Source organism: Canis aureus, chromosome X, assembly GCF_053574225.1.
Source record: "Canis aureus isolate CA01 chromosome X, VMU_Caureus_v.1.0, whole genome shotgun sequence".
NCBI classification, from domain to species: Eukaryota; Metazoa; Chordata; class Mammalia; order Carnivora; family Canidae; genus Canis; species Canis aureus.
The window spans coordinates 80,942,557-80,956,744 of NC_135649.1; the positions used below are offsets into that span (position 1 = coordinate 80,942,557).

General features: G+C 39.8%; 1 protein-coding gene and 1 pseudogene across 1 annotated transcript in view; both read left to right on the plus strand.

Annotated features, from left to right (window-relative positions):
• SHROOM4 (shroom family member 4) overlaps window positions 1-14,188 on the plus strand; it is a 267,208-nt gene that overhangs the window by 148,803 nt on the left and 104,217 nt on the right. The gene's annotated exons all lie outside the window — the stretch shown is intronic.
• Window positions 9,033-9,831, plus strand: LOC144307522 (large ribosomal subunit protein uL30 pseudogene; annotated as a pseudogene).

The window sequence follows — 14,188 nt, forward strand, 5'->3', positions numbered from 1 at the left end:
AAGTATCTATACCCTAAAAACTAAAAGCACTTCTGAAAAAAATTGAGGAAGACACAAAGAGATGGAAAAATATTCCATGCTCATGGATTGGCAGAATTAATATTGTGAAAGTGTCAATGTTACCCAGGGAAATTTACACGTTTAATACGATCCCTATAAATACCATGGACTTTTTGTTTCTTTGGTGTTGAGTTTAATAAGTTCTTTATAGATCTTGGAAACTAGCCCTTTATCTGATACGTCATTTGCAAATATCTTCTCCCATTCTGTAGGTTGTCTTTTAGTTTTGTTGACTGTATCCTTTGCTGTGCAAAAGCTTCTTGTCTTGATGAAGTCCCAATAGTTCATTTTTGCTTTTGTTTCTTTTGCCTTCGTGGATGTATCTTGCAAGAAGTTACTGTGGCCGAGTTCAAAAAGGGTGTTGCCTGTGTTCTCCTCTAGGATTTTGATGGACTCTTGTCTCACATTTAGATCTTTCATCCATTTTGAGTTTATCTTTGTATATGGTGCAAGACAGTGGTCTAGTTTCATTCTTCTGCATGTGGATGTCCAATTTTCCCTGCACAATTTATTGAAGTGACTGTCCGCTTCTGGATTCACTATTCTTTTCCATTGATCTATGTGTCTGCTTTTGTGCCAGTACCACACTGTCTTGATGACCACAGCTTTGTAGTACAACCTGAATTCTGGCATTGTGTGCCCCCAGCTATGGTTTTCTTTTTTAAAATTCCACTGGTTATTCAGGGTCTTTTCTGATTCCACCAAATCTTAAAATAATTTGTTCTAACTCTCTGAACAATCCAATCATGACATGGGCAAAACACATGAAGAGAAATCTCACAGAGGAAGACATAGACATGGCCAACACGCACATGAGAAAATGCTCTGCATCACTTGCCATCAGGGAAATACAAATCAAAACCACAGTGAGATACCACCTCACACCATGAGAATGGGGAAAATTAACAAGGCAGGAAGCCACAAATTTTGGAGAGGATGCTGAGAAAAGGGAACCCTCTTACACTGTTGGTGGGAATGTGAACTGGTGCAGCCACTCTGGAAAACTGTGTGGAGGTTCCTCAAAGTGTTAAAAATAGACCTGCCCTACGACCCAGCAATTGTACTGCTGGGGATTTACCCCATAGATGCAGATGCAATGAAACGCTGAGACACCTGCACCCCGATGTTTCTAGCAGCAACGTCCACAATAGCCAAACTGCGGATGGAGCCTCAGTGTCCATCGAAAGATTAGTGGATAAAGAAGATGTGGTTTATGTATACAATGGAATATTACTCAGCCATTAGAAATGACAAATACCCACCATTTGCTTCAACGTGGATGAAACTGGAGAGTATATGCTGAGTGAAATAAGTCAATCGGAGAAGGACAAACATTATATGGTCTCATTCCCTTGGGTATATAAATAATAGTGAAAGGGAAGAGAATGGAAGGGAGAAGAAATGGGTAGGAAATATTAGAAAGGGAGTCAGAACATGATGACTCCTAACTCTGGGAAATGAACTAGGGGTGGTGGAAGGGGAGGAGGGCAGGGGTGAGGGTGAATGGGTGACGGGCACTGAGGGGGGCACTTGACGGGATGAGCACGGGGTGTTATTCTGTATGTTGGCAAATTGAACACCAATAAAAAACAAATTTTTTAAAATAAAAAATACCATGGACTTTCTTCAGAGAGTTGGAACACATCATCTTAAGATTTGTGTGGAATCAGAAAAGACCCCGTATAGCCAGAGGAATATTAAAAAAGAATACTAGACCCAGGGGGCAACACAATGCCATATATCAGGTTGTATTACAAAGCTCTGGTCATCAAGACAGTGTGGTGTTGGCACAAAAACAGACACATAGATCAATGAAACAGAATAAAGAATCCAGAAGTGGACCCTCAACTTTATGGCCAACTAATATTCGACAAAGGAGGAACGACTATCCACTGGAAGAAAGACAGTCTCTTCAGTAAATGGTGCTGGGAAAAATGGACATCCTCATGCAGAAGAATGAAACTGGACCACTCTCTTTCACCATACACAAAGATAAACTCAAAATGGATGAAAGATCTAAATGTGAGACAAGATTCCATCAAAATCTTAGAGTAGAACACGGGCAACACCGTTTTTGAACTCAGCCACAGTAGCTTCTTGCAAGATACATCCACGAAGGCAAAAGAAACAAAAGCAAATTGAACTATTGGGACTTCATCAAGATAAGAAGCTTTTAGACAGGAAAGGATACAGTCAAAAAACTAAAGGACAACCTACCGAATGGGAGAAGATATTTGCAAATGACGTATCAGAGAAAGGGCTAGATTCCAAGATCTATAAAGAACTTCTTAAACTCAACACCAAAGAAACAATCCAATCATGCAATGGGCAAAAGACATGAGCAGAAATCTCACAGAAGAAGACATAGACATGGCCAACAAGCACATGAGAAGATGCTCTGCATCCCTTGCCATCAGGGAAATACAAATCAAAACCACAGTGAGATATCACCTCACACCAGTGAGAATGGGGAAAATTAACAAAGCGGGAAACAACAAATGTTGGAGATGTTGTGGTGAAAGTGGAACCCTCTTGTACTGTTGCTGGGAATGTGAACTGGTGCAGCCACTCTGGAAAACTTTGTGGAGGTTCCTCAAAGAGTTAAAAGTAGATCTGCCCTATGACCCAGTAATTGTACTGCTGGGGGTTTACCCCAAAGATACAGATGCAATGAAACGCCGGGACACCTGCACCCTTATGTTTATAGCAGCAATGTCCACCCTATCCAAACTGTGGAAGGATCCTCAGTGTCCATCGAAAGATGAATGGATAAAGAAGATGCATTTTATGTATACAATGGAATATTACTCAGCCATTAGAAATGACAAATACCCACCATTTGCTTCGACGTGGATGGAACTGGAGGGTATTATGCTGAGTGAAATAAGTCAGTCGGAGAAGGACAAACATTATATGGTCTCATTCGTTTGGGGAATATAAAAAAAATAGTGAAATGGAATAAAGGGGAAAGGAGAAGAAATGCGTGGGAAATATCAGAAAGGGAGACAGAACATGAAAGACTCCTAACTCTGGGAAACGAACTAGGGTTGGTGGAATGGGAGGTGGGCGGGGGTTGGGGGTTATTGGGTGACGGGCACTGAGGTGGGCACTTGAGGAGATGAGCACTGGGTTTTATTCTATATGTTGACAAATTGAACACCAATGAGAAATAAATTTATAAAAAATAATAATAAATGAAGGAAAAAAAGAAAAAAAAGAAACTGGAATGGAAAAAGTAAAACTGTCACTATTTGTGGACATTATTTTATATATAGAACATTAGGGATCCCTGGGTGGCGCAGCAGTTTGGCGCCTGCCTTTGGCCCAGGGCACGATCCTGGAGACCCAGGTTCGAATCCCACGTCAGGCTCCCAGTGCATGGAGCTGCTTCTCCCTCTGCCTATGTCTCTGCCTCTCTCTCTCTGTATGACTATCATAAATAAATTTTAAAAAATTAAGAAAAAGAATTATTTTATATATAGAACATCCTAAAGACACCACCAAAAAACTGCTAGAACTAATAAATTAATTCAGTAAAGTTACATGGTACAAAATCAACATAACAAAAAATTGATTGCATTTCTATCCACTGACACTGAACTATCAGAAGGAGAAATTAAGAAAATCATCTCATTTATAATTGCATCAGAAAGAAGAAAATACCTAGGACTAAATTTTATCTAGGACATGAAGTGCTATACACTGAAAATTATAATACATTGATGAAAGAAATCAAAAACACAAATGAATGGAAAGAAATTCAATGTTCAGGGGTTGAATAATTAATATTGTTAAAATGTCCATTTACCCAAAGAACTTTACAAATTCAGTATAATCGCTATCAAAATTCCAAAGACTTTTCTCCCTTAAATAGAAAACAACAATCCTAAAATTCCATGGAAACACAAAACTCCTCAAATAGCCAAATCAACAGTGAGAAAGAAAAGAAAAACATAGCTGAAGACATCACACTCCCTGATTTCAAACTATATTACAAAGCTACAATAATCAAGACAGTATGGTACTGGCATAAAAACGGACACATGGGTCAATAGAACAAAATAGAGAGCCCAGAAATAAATCCACATACATATGGTAAATTAACTTATGACAAAGGAAGTAAGAATATATGATAGGGAAAGGACAGTGTCTTTAATAAATGATTCTGGGAAAACTGGACAGCCACATGCAAAAGAATGAAACTAGACTACTATCCTTCACCATATACAAAAGTTAATTCAAAAGGGATTAAACACAAATGTTAAGTCCTGAAACCATAAAAGTTGTAGAAAAAAATAGATGGTAGGCTCCTTGACATCAGTCTTTGCCTTGATCTTTTGGATCTAACTGCAAAAGCAAAGGCAGCAAAGGCAAATATAAATAAGTGAGAAAACACCAAATTAAGAATATTTTGCACAGCAAAGGAAACTGGTAACAAAATGAAAAGGTAACTTACAGCATGGGAGAAAAGATTTGTAAATTATATATCTGATAAGAGATTCATATCTAAAACATATAAAGAACTCATACAACTCAACAGCAAAAAAAAGATTCTAAAAACTGGGCTGAGGATCTGAATAGACATTTTTCCAAAGAAGACTTCTGGATGGCCAACAGATATATTGAAAGTTGCTCAATATCACTAATCATCAGGAAAATACAATGAAAGCCATCAAGAGATATTACCTTACACTTGTTAGAATGACTATTATCACTAACTCTGGGAAACGAACTAGGGGTGGTGGAAGGGGAGGAGGGCGGGGGGTGGGGGTGAATGGGTGACGGGCACTGAGGGGGGCACTTGACGGGATGAGCACTGGGTGTTATTCTGTATGTTGGCAAATTGAACACCAATAAAAAATAAATTTATTATTTTAAAAAAAGACAAGAAATAACAAGTGTTGGTGAGGATGTGGAGAAAGGGAACTCCAGTTCACTTTTAATGAAAATGTAAATTGGTGCAGCCATTATGAAAAATATCATAGAGGTTTCTCAAAAAATTTAAAACATAAGTACCATATGTTTCAGGAATTTCACTTCTAGGTACTTACCTAAGGAAAACAAAAACACTAATTTGAGAATATACATGCACCCCTATCCTTGTTGCAGCATTGTTTACAATAGCCAACATACAGAAACAACTTAAGTGCCCATTGATGAATGAATTGAAAAGAAGTTATGTGTTTATGTATATATTATATATATATAAATTCCATTTTATATATATATAATATATATAATATATATATGGAATACTACTCAGCCATAAAAGACAATGAAATCTTGGCATCTGCAACAACATGGAGAGACCTCGAGAGTATTTTTCTAAGTTAATTAAGTTAGAGAATGACAAATACCATATGATTTCACTTATATGTGGAATCTAAAAAACAAAACGAATGAACAAAAACTCATAGACACAGAGGACAAAATGGTGGTGCCAGGGGGTAGGGGGTTTGGGGGTTGGGTAAAATAGGTGAAGAAGGTCAAGTGGTACAGTATTCTAGTTATTAAATCAGTAAGTCATGGGGATATAATTCATTGCATGGTGACTACAGTCAAAAATATTGTGTATTTGAAAGTTGCTAAAAGAATAAATCTTAAATGTTCTTATCACAAGAAGAAAAAGTTTTGTAATTATGTATGGTGACAAATGGTAACTAGAATTATTGTGATGATCATTTCTCCGTGTGTACAAATATCAATCTGTTGTACACATGAAGTTATTATAAACTTAAAATCATGTTAAAAATTTAAAATATATATGTATATATTTTAGGGATAGGAGGATTTTCACAGTTGACACAGTTTTAGAGAAGTTCTGGAAGGGCAAGAGATGGAAGAATCAAAGTAATACTATGAAGCAAGGGTAGGTAAACTATGGTTAAATCTGGCCTGCCACCTGTTTTTTTGTAAATAAAATTTTATTGGAATGCAGACATGCTCAGTTATCTATGTGTTTTCTGTGGCAGCTTTTATAACATTATAAAAAGGCTGAATTGTTATAACACAGACAATATGGCCCTCAAAGCTTAAAATATTTACTCCCTGGCCCTTTACAGAAAGTTTGTTGGCTCCTCGTATAAACATCTTCCAGAAAGATTGAGACTCTATATAAAGGCTAAAAAGACTGAAAGAGAACCATCATAGTTTATAAGTGAGAAAGAATAAAAAATCACAGAATGTTTAAACCAACAAACCTGCAAGGAAAACTGATGAATTTTTGAGATTGTAGTATTCTTTTCTTTATTGAAGTATAGTTGACATACAATGGTAGTTTTAGGTATACAACATAGTGAATCAACACTTCTATACATTATCATATAAATATAGTTACTACCTGCCACCATATAATGTTATTACAATATTATTGACTACATCTCCCTGTGCTATACTTTTATTTTAAGTGATGATGTGGTTAGTATAGACAAAATGAGTGGTATTTGTGTTCACATGAGTATGTGCTTGCTTGCTTCCTCTCATTAAAAGATAATTGTTGAGTGCTACTGTAATCTATATAGTGAGCTAGCTGTCTGCTGGGAATACCATGGAGAATAAGATTGGTACATTCCCTGCCCATATAGAGCTTATAGTGTATTGTATTTGATCTGGTACCACCCTACTAGCTATGTGACTTTGAGTTTACGGAACTTTTTTTTATCCATTCTTTTCCCAACTTTATAATGAGAATATTAATGCCTCTTTTGCAAGTTTATTATAAGGATTAAGTAAGATTTTATATATTTTTCCAAGTCAGACAAAGAATATTTGAGTTCCAAATATGTTAGGCCCTCTTCCAGGGATAGGTATTGGTGATACAGCAGTTAATACAACAGATTTAAAATCTTACCCTCATGGAATTTGCCTTTTTGTCCAATATATGAAAGTACCTGAAATTTAAAAAGTAGGCATTTGGTAGCAGTTCTTTTCATTTTCCTGAATAAATAGAAGAAAGACAATACTTATTCTTCAGTACTGATTTTATCAGGGAGTACAATACTGGTGAAAACTTCATTAGCCAAATTTCCTTTTAATAGCTAACACTTTTGACAACATAAATTAGATATCATTATCAATCATTTAGTACCTTAATAATTTCAATCAGAATAATTGTTAGGTTAGATATCTCAAGGTGTAAAAACCAACTAGTTTCAAATTGGTTTCCTTCCATTTCTTAAATTTGCCTCTTTGCCTTTCCTGTTTTCCCTTGATCTAGAAAGTTTTCCACCACTGTCTGCCAAACCAAAGACTGGCCATACACTAAAGTCAAATTGCAAAGGAAAATGTAATGTCAGAATTTTTTTTTTTAATTTATTTATGATAGTCACAGAGAGAGAAAGAGAGAGAGGCAGAGACATAGGCAGAGGGAGAAGCAGGCTCCATGCACCGGAAGCCCGATGTGGGATTCGATCCCAGGTCTCCAGGATCGCACCCTGGGCCAAAGGCAGGCACTAAACCGCTGCGCCACCCAGGGATCCCGTAATGTCAGAATTTAAGGGGCCTCTGTAATCACTGTACTTGGAGACCCCATTTTATAGGTGGAAAAATCTTCAGGCCCAGGACAAAGGAGTTTCCTAAGCCCTCACAGCTTGGAAGTGATAGAGGTAGGAAAAAACCAGCAGCTTCTGCTTACCAGTCAGGCATTCTTACCCCTGTTTCTAGAATGTCTCATATTTTGCTACCTCCTCTAGGAAGCTTTCCTGCACTTGAGGGAAATGTCGTCTTCTTATACCCCAAGGTACATTCATGATTCTGCCCTTTACCTTATCTTTCTCCTCTGCCAACCCTTCCTTTATGAATTGACCCACTTCCAAGGGTTTCACCTCCCCTGTATGCAAGAGATTGCCAGATCACTTTGTTTAGCTTTATCTTCTCCCTAAGCTGCAAACTTTCATTCCAAAGTGTGCATTACCCCTTACCCAACCTCCTTCCCAGATATCTCTATTTCTGTCTATGGCATATTTCCCATCCCTGTAGGTCAAGCTCACACCTGTAGACTCCTCTTCAATTCCGTCTTATATACAAAACGGTCTTCAAGACTTTTCTGAGCTCCTTCTGCGGTGTTCCTATTATCCATCTCATCTGTCTCCTTTGCTTCTTCCTGCTACTGCCAGCGACTCATTACCTATGGTCTTGATGCCCTCCAGCCCATTCTCTGCAGTTCTGCCAAATTAATCTTCCTAAAGCACATCTCTGTATTCATTTCAATCAGCAGTAATTGTGCTCCAGGTAAACCTCATGAGTTATGAGATCTTGATTGTGCTTAGCCTGGGTCATATCATTCGCTTTATCAAAAAACAAAAACAGAGTGTGAGGTGTCAGGTTTAATCTGATCGGTAGTAAAATGAAATAGAGAGGCCAGGCAAAAGTTGGCCAAAACAGGCTTTTAATGGGATGGGCTCTCGGACAAGGTTCCATAGCCTGCAGGGAAGGGAGACAGCAGGGAAGTCACGGGCCAGGGAAGTCTGGAGCAGGGGAGTGCTAGCAGGCTTTTTAAGAGGGGAGGGGTAAAGGGTTGTGTGTCTGAACGGGGTGATAGGTATTAGGCATATTACTGGTGATATCAGCATAGGGCAATAACTGACCATGCCCTTATATGAGGTCTGGGTAAAGTACAGTTCAGGTTTCCTGCATAGGTCCAGTCTCACCCTAATGACATGTCCTCTGGTGGTCTGCTGGTGATGGGAAAGTTCTGAGGTGGGGGCAACAAGGTGGAGGGTCCGCTGCCATTTTGTTGGTGCCTCATGATCCCCCTTGATCCCGCCAGCCCAACATGAAGGAGGGCAAGATGGTGTAGGAGTAGGGTCCCCAACTCACATGGCCCCACAAACTTACCTAGATTACTTTCAAATCATCTGGAAAACCTATGAATTCGACCTGAGATTTAAAGAGAAAACAGCTGGAATGCTACAAAGATAAGAGTTTTTGCTTCTAACAAGGTAGGAAGGCGGAAAAAAAATAAAAAAGAATCCATGGAGGGTGCAGAAGAGAAGAAGAAGAAGGTTCCTGCTGTGCTGGAAACCCTTAAGAAAAAGCAAAGGAACTTTGCGGAGTTGAAGATCAAGCACATGAGAAAAAAGTTTGCCCAAAAGATGCTTCGAAAGGCAAGGAGGAAGCTTATCTATCAAAAGGCTAAGCATTACCACAAGGAATACAGACATGTACAGAACTGAGATTCGCATGGCGAGGATGGTGAGAAAAGCCGGCAACTTCTACGTGCCTGCAGAATCCAAGGTGGCATTTGTCATCAGGATCAGAGGTATCAATGGTGTGAGCCCAAATGTTCGAAAGGTGTTGCAGCTTCTTTGCCTTCGCCAGATCTTCAATGGCACCTTTGTTAAGCTCAACAAGGCTTCAGTTAACATGCTAAGGATTGTGGAACCATATATAGGATGGAGGTACCCAAACCTGAAGTCAGTGAATGAACTGATCTACAAGCGTGGTTATGGCAAGATCAACAAGAAGCGAATTGCCCTGACAGATAACACATTGATTGCTCGGTCTCTTGGTAAATATGGCATCATCTGCATGGAGGATCTGATTCACGAGATCTATACCATTGGAAAACGTTTCAAAGAAGCGAACAACTTTTTATGGCCCTTCAAATTATCTTCTCCACACGGCGGAATGAAGAAAAAGACCACCCATTTTGTAGAAGGTGGAGATGCTGGCAACAGGGAAGACCAGATCAATAGGCTTATTAGAAGGATGAACTAATGTATCTACCATGATTATTTTTGTAATCTGGTCAGTTAATAAATGACTACTTTCAAATGGGAAAAAAAAAAAAAAGAATCCAGTCGGGGAGGGGTCAGGCTAAGGCCGCGAGGAGCCAAGCTAAGGCCGGGTCGTTGAAAGCCTCCCAGGACAGGAAAGCCTAGTGCCAGAGAAGCGGGAATTTTTTAAAAATCCGCACCGTATTGATTCTTCCCAGACAGAAAGGCCATCAACAGGGAACTCGGGCAGAATCCCAGGAGGGGTGGTGAAGCCTCCAGTCTCCCAGAGTCACTAATAGAGGAAGTGCACCCAGGGGAAAGCACACCACACACCACAGCAGATCTCCATAAAGGCTGGAGCGCTCGCCAGGCAGGGCATCAGGGAGAAGCCAGTGGGTCAGGCGGGCCGCTCCAGACAGAGGGGTCTGCGCCCTGCTGACTTCGGGAGATGCAGACCGAGGAGCGTGATTCCAGCGGCGCAGGCCCCGGATCCCAGGGCACCGGGGGACACAGCCCAGGATCCTGCGGTCCCCCGGGGACAGGCAGAGGCAGGGAGGGCACAGGACAGCAAAGATTCTCCTGCTGTCTGCTACCCTCAAGCTGTGCAGATCAGTGCACCCCGATCTGGGAGCATCCAGGCCACTGTGGACTGGGAGACTGCGGTAGTTACTGGGGGATCTGACTCCAGAGCTGGAGACCTGGCTGCCACCGCCATTGTGGTTTTTCCTCCTTGTTTCATCCTGTGCCTGGGAGAGGCTGGGCCACCAGGGAAAGGAGGCCTCATGCAGTAAACAGCTGCCACTGAGCCCGACACCCGGCAGGGGGCGAGACTGCTCCCCCAGGTACACACACCTGAGAATCAGCACAGCAGGCCCCTCCCCCAGAGGCCAGCTGGAAGAACAGGAGAAGAGCGAGTTCTTAACCAACTAAGCAGTGCTGGAAAAACTCCAGGGGAAGTCCAGGGATTTACAGTATATAGAAATAGAGGGTGCCCCTCCTTTTTTTTTCTTTCATTTTCCGGTACAAATCGTTTTTATATCAGACTGTAAATTTCCATTTTTTTTCTCTTTTCCTGCCTACAGTATTTTACCAACTCTTCATTTTTAAGATTCTTCCTTGTAGACTTTCATATTCCTACAATTATAGGTCCTAGATATATTTTCCACTTCTAGATTCCCTTCAACATACTCAACTTAATTTTGGGAAATATGCAACATAATGGGTTTTTTTTGTTTTGTTTTGTTTTCTCAGCCTCATTTTGTTCTACAATGGCGGAAGTTAATACCTTCTAAAACACGACAGGTATGCACCCAGAACCAAGTGGTATACCGTGCTGGTTCATTCTGTGAGATTCCTCATTCCCATTCTGCCCCCTTCTTATATCTCATTTATGTTTTGGTGGTCAATGTTGGGGCCCTCTACAAGTATTTCTGGTTTATATAATTTGGGACTCAGCATCTACTAACATACAGAACATAATAGACTCAGAAACAAGAGGATCACCCTCTAGATTCCCTCAAGTAGACTACATTCTCCCTCCACTACAACTTCATCACTACCACCATCTCCTAGTGCCCCCCTTTTTTCTCTTCTTCTCCCTTTTTTTCTTTTCTTTTTTCTTTTCTCTCTTCTTTAGGATGCCTGGCCTTTTATTTTTTACTACTTTGTTTTAAAATTTGTTTTTCACTTTAGCGGTCCTTTTGTTTTATTTCTTTCTGATCTTTGTTTTTAATTTCTGGTCTCTGAACTTGGCAGAATCATCTAGGGTGAAATTTACTTAGGTCGTGGTTGATATTCTTGACAAACCCCCTCATACAGCCACTCTGCACTGAGCAAAATGACTAGAAGGAAGAACTCACCAAAAAAGAAAGATTCAGAAACAGTACTCTCTCCCACAGAGTTACAAAATTTGGATTACAATTGGATGTCAGAAAGCCAATTCAGAAGCACAATTATAAAGCTACTGCTGGCTCTGGAAAAAAGCTAAAGGATTCAAGAGACATCATGACTGCAGAATTTAGATCTAATCAGGCCGAAATTAAAAATCAATTAAATGAGATGCAATCCAAACTGGAGGTCCTAATGATGAGGGTTAATAAGGCAGAAGAAAGAGTGAGAGACATAGAAGACAAGTTGATGGCAAGGAAGGAAGCTGAAGAAAAAAAGAGAAAAACAAAAGACCATGAGGAAAGGCTGAGGGACATAAATGAGAACCTCAGAAGGAAAAATGTACTAAATGGGGTTCCAGAGGGCACCGAGAGGGACAGAGGACCAGAAAGCATATTTGAACAAATCATAGCTGAGAACCTCCCTAATTTGGGGAGGGAAACAGGCATTCAGATGACAGGTCCCCACCTAAAATCAGTAAAGCCGTTCAAAACCTTGACATTTAATAGTGAAACTTGCAAATTCCAAAGCCAAAGAGAAAATCCTTAAAACTGCAACAGACAAGAGATCCCTAACTTATATGGAGAGAAATATTAGATTACCAGCAGACCTCTCCACAGAGACCTGGCAGGCCAGAAAGGGCTGGTGGGATATATTCAGGGTCCCAAATGAGAAGAACATGCAGCCAAGGATACTTTATCCAGCAAGGCTCTCACTCAGAATAGAAGGAGAGATAAAGAGCTTCCAAGATAGGCAGAAACTGAAGGAATATGTGACCACCAAACCAACTCTACAAGAAATATTAAGGGGAACTCTGTAAAAGAAAGAGGAAGCCCAAAGAAATAATCCACAAAAACAGGGACTGAATAGGTATTATGATGACACGAAACTCATATCTTTCAGTAGTAACTCTGAACGTGAATGGGCTAAATGATCCCATCAAAAGATGCAGGGTATTGGACTGGATAAAAAAGCAAGACCTATCTATTTGCTGTCTACAAGAGATTTCATTTGAAACTTAAGGACACCTACAGCCTGAAAATGAAAGGGTGGAAAATCATTTACCCTTCAAATGATCCTCAAAAGAAAGCAGGGGTAGCAATCCTCATATCAGATAAATTAAAGTTTATCCTAAAGACTGTAGTAAGAGATTAAGAGGGACACTATATCATACTTAAAGGATCTATCCAACAAGAGGACCTAACAATCTTGAATATTTATGCCCCTAATGTGGGAGCTGCAAAGTATATTAATCAGTAACCAAAGCAAAGACATACTTAGATGATAATACACTAATAGGAGGAGACTTCAACATGGCGCTTTCTGCAAATGACAGATCTTCTAAGCACAACATCTCCAAAGAAACAAGAGCTTTAAATGATACACTGGACCCGATGGATTTCACAGATATTTACAGATATTTCACAGAACTTTACATCCAAACGCAGCTTAATACACATTCCTCTCAAGTGCACATTGAACTGTCTCCAGAATAGACCACATACTGGGTCACAGATCAGGTTTCAACCAATACCAAAAGATTGGGATTGTCCCGTGCATATTTTCAGACCATAATGCTTTGAAACGTAAACTCCATCACAAGAAGAAGTTTGGAAGAAACTCAAACACGTGGACATTAAAGACCATCCTGCTAAAAATGAAAGGGTCAACCAGGAAATTAGAAAAGAACTAAAAGGATTCATGGAAACTAATGAAAATGAAGGTCCAAACATTCAAAATTTGGGATACAGCAAAAGCAGTCCTAATAGGGAAATACATTGCAATACAAGCCTCCATCAAAAAATAGAAAACTAAAAACACAAACTAACCTCTCACCTAAAGGAACTGGAGAAAGAACAGCAAATAAAACCTACACCAAGCATAAGAAGAGAGTTAATAAAGATTTAAACAGAACTCAATGAGATAGAGACCGGAAGAACTGTGGAACAGATCAACAAAACCAGGAGTTGCTTCTTTGAAAGAATTAATATTAGCCAGCTTTATTAAAAGCAAAAAAGACTCAAATTAATAAAATAATGAATTAAAGAGGAGAGACCACAACTAATACCAAGGAAATACAAATGATTTTAAAAATATAGAGCAGCCCAGGTGGCTCAGCGGTTTAGCACCAACTTCCGCCCAGGGCATGATCCTGGAGATCCGGGATCTAGTCGCACGTCAGGTTCCCTGCATGGACCCTGCATCTCCCTCTGCCTGCATCTCTGCCTCTCTGTGTCTCTCATGAATAAATAAATTTTAAAAAATTTAAAAAAACATTATGAGCAGCTATATGCCAATAAATTAGGCAATCTAGAAGAAATGGATGCATTTCTATAAAACCTCAAACTACCAAAACTGGAACAGGTAGAAATAGAAAGCCTGAACAGGCCAATAACCAGGGAGGAAATTGAAGCAGTCATCAAAAACCTCCCAAAACACAAAAGTCCAGGGCCAGATGCCTTCCAAGGGGAATTCTATCAGACATTTAAAGAAGAAACAATACCTATTCTACTAAAGCTGCTCTG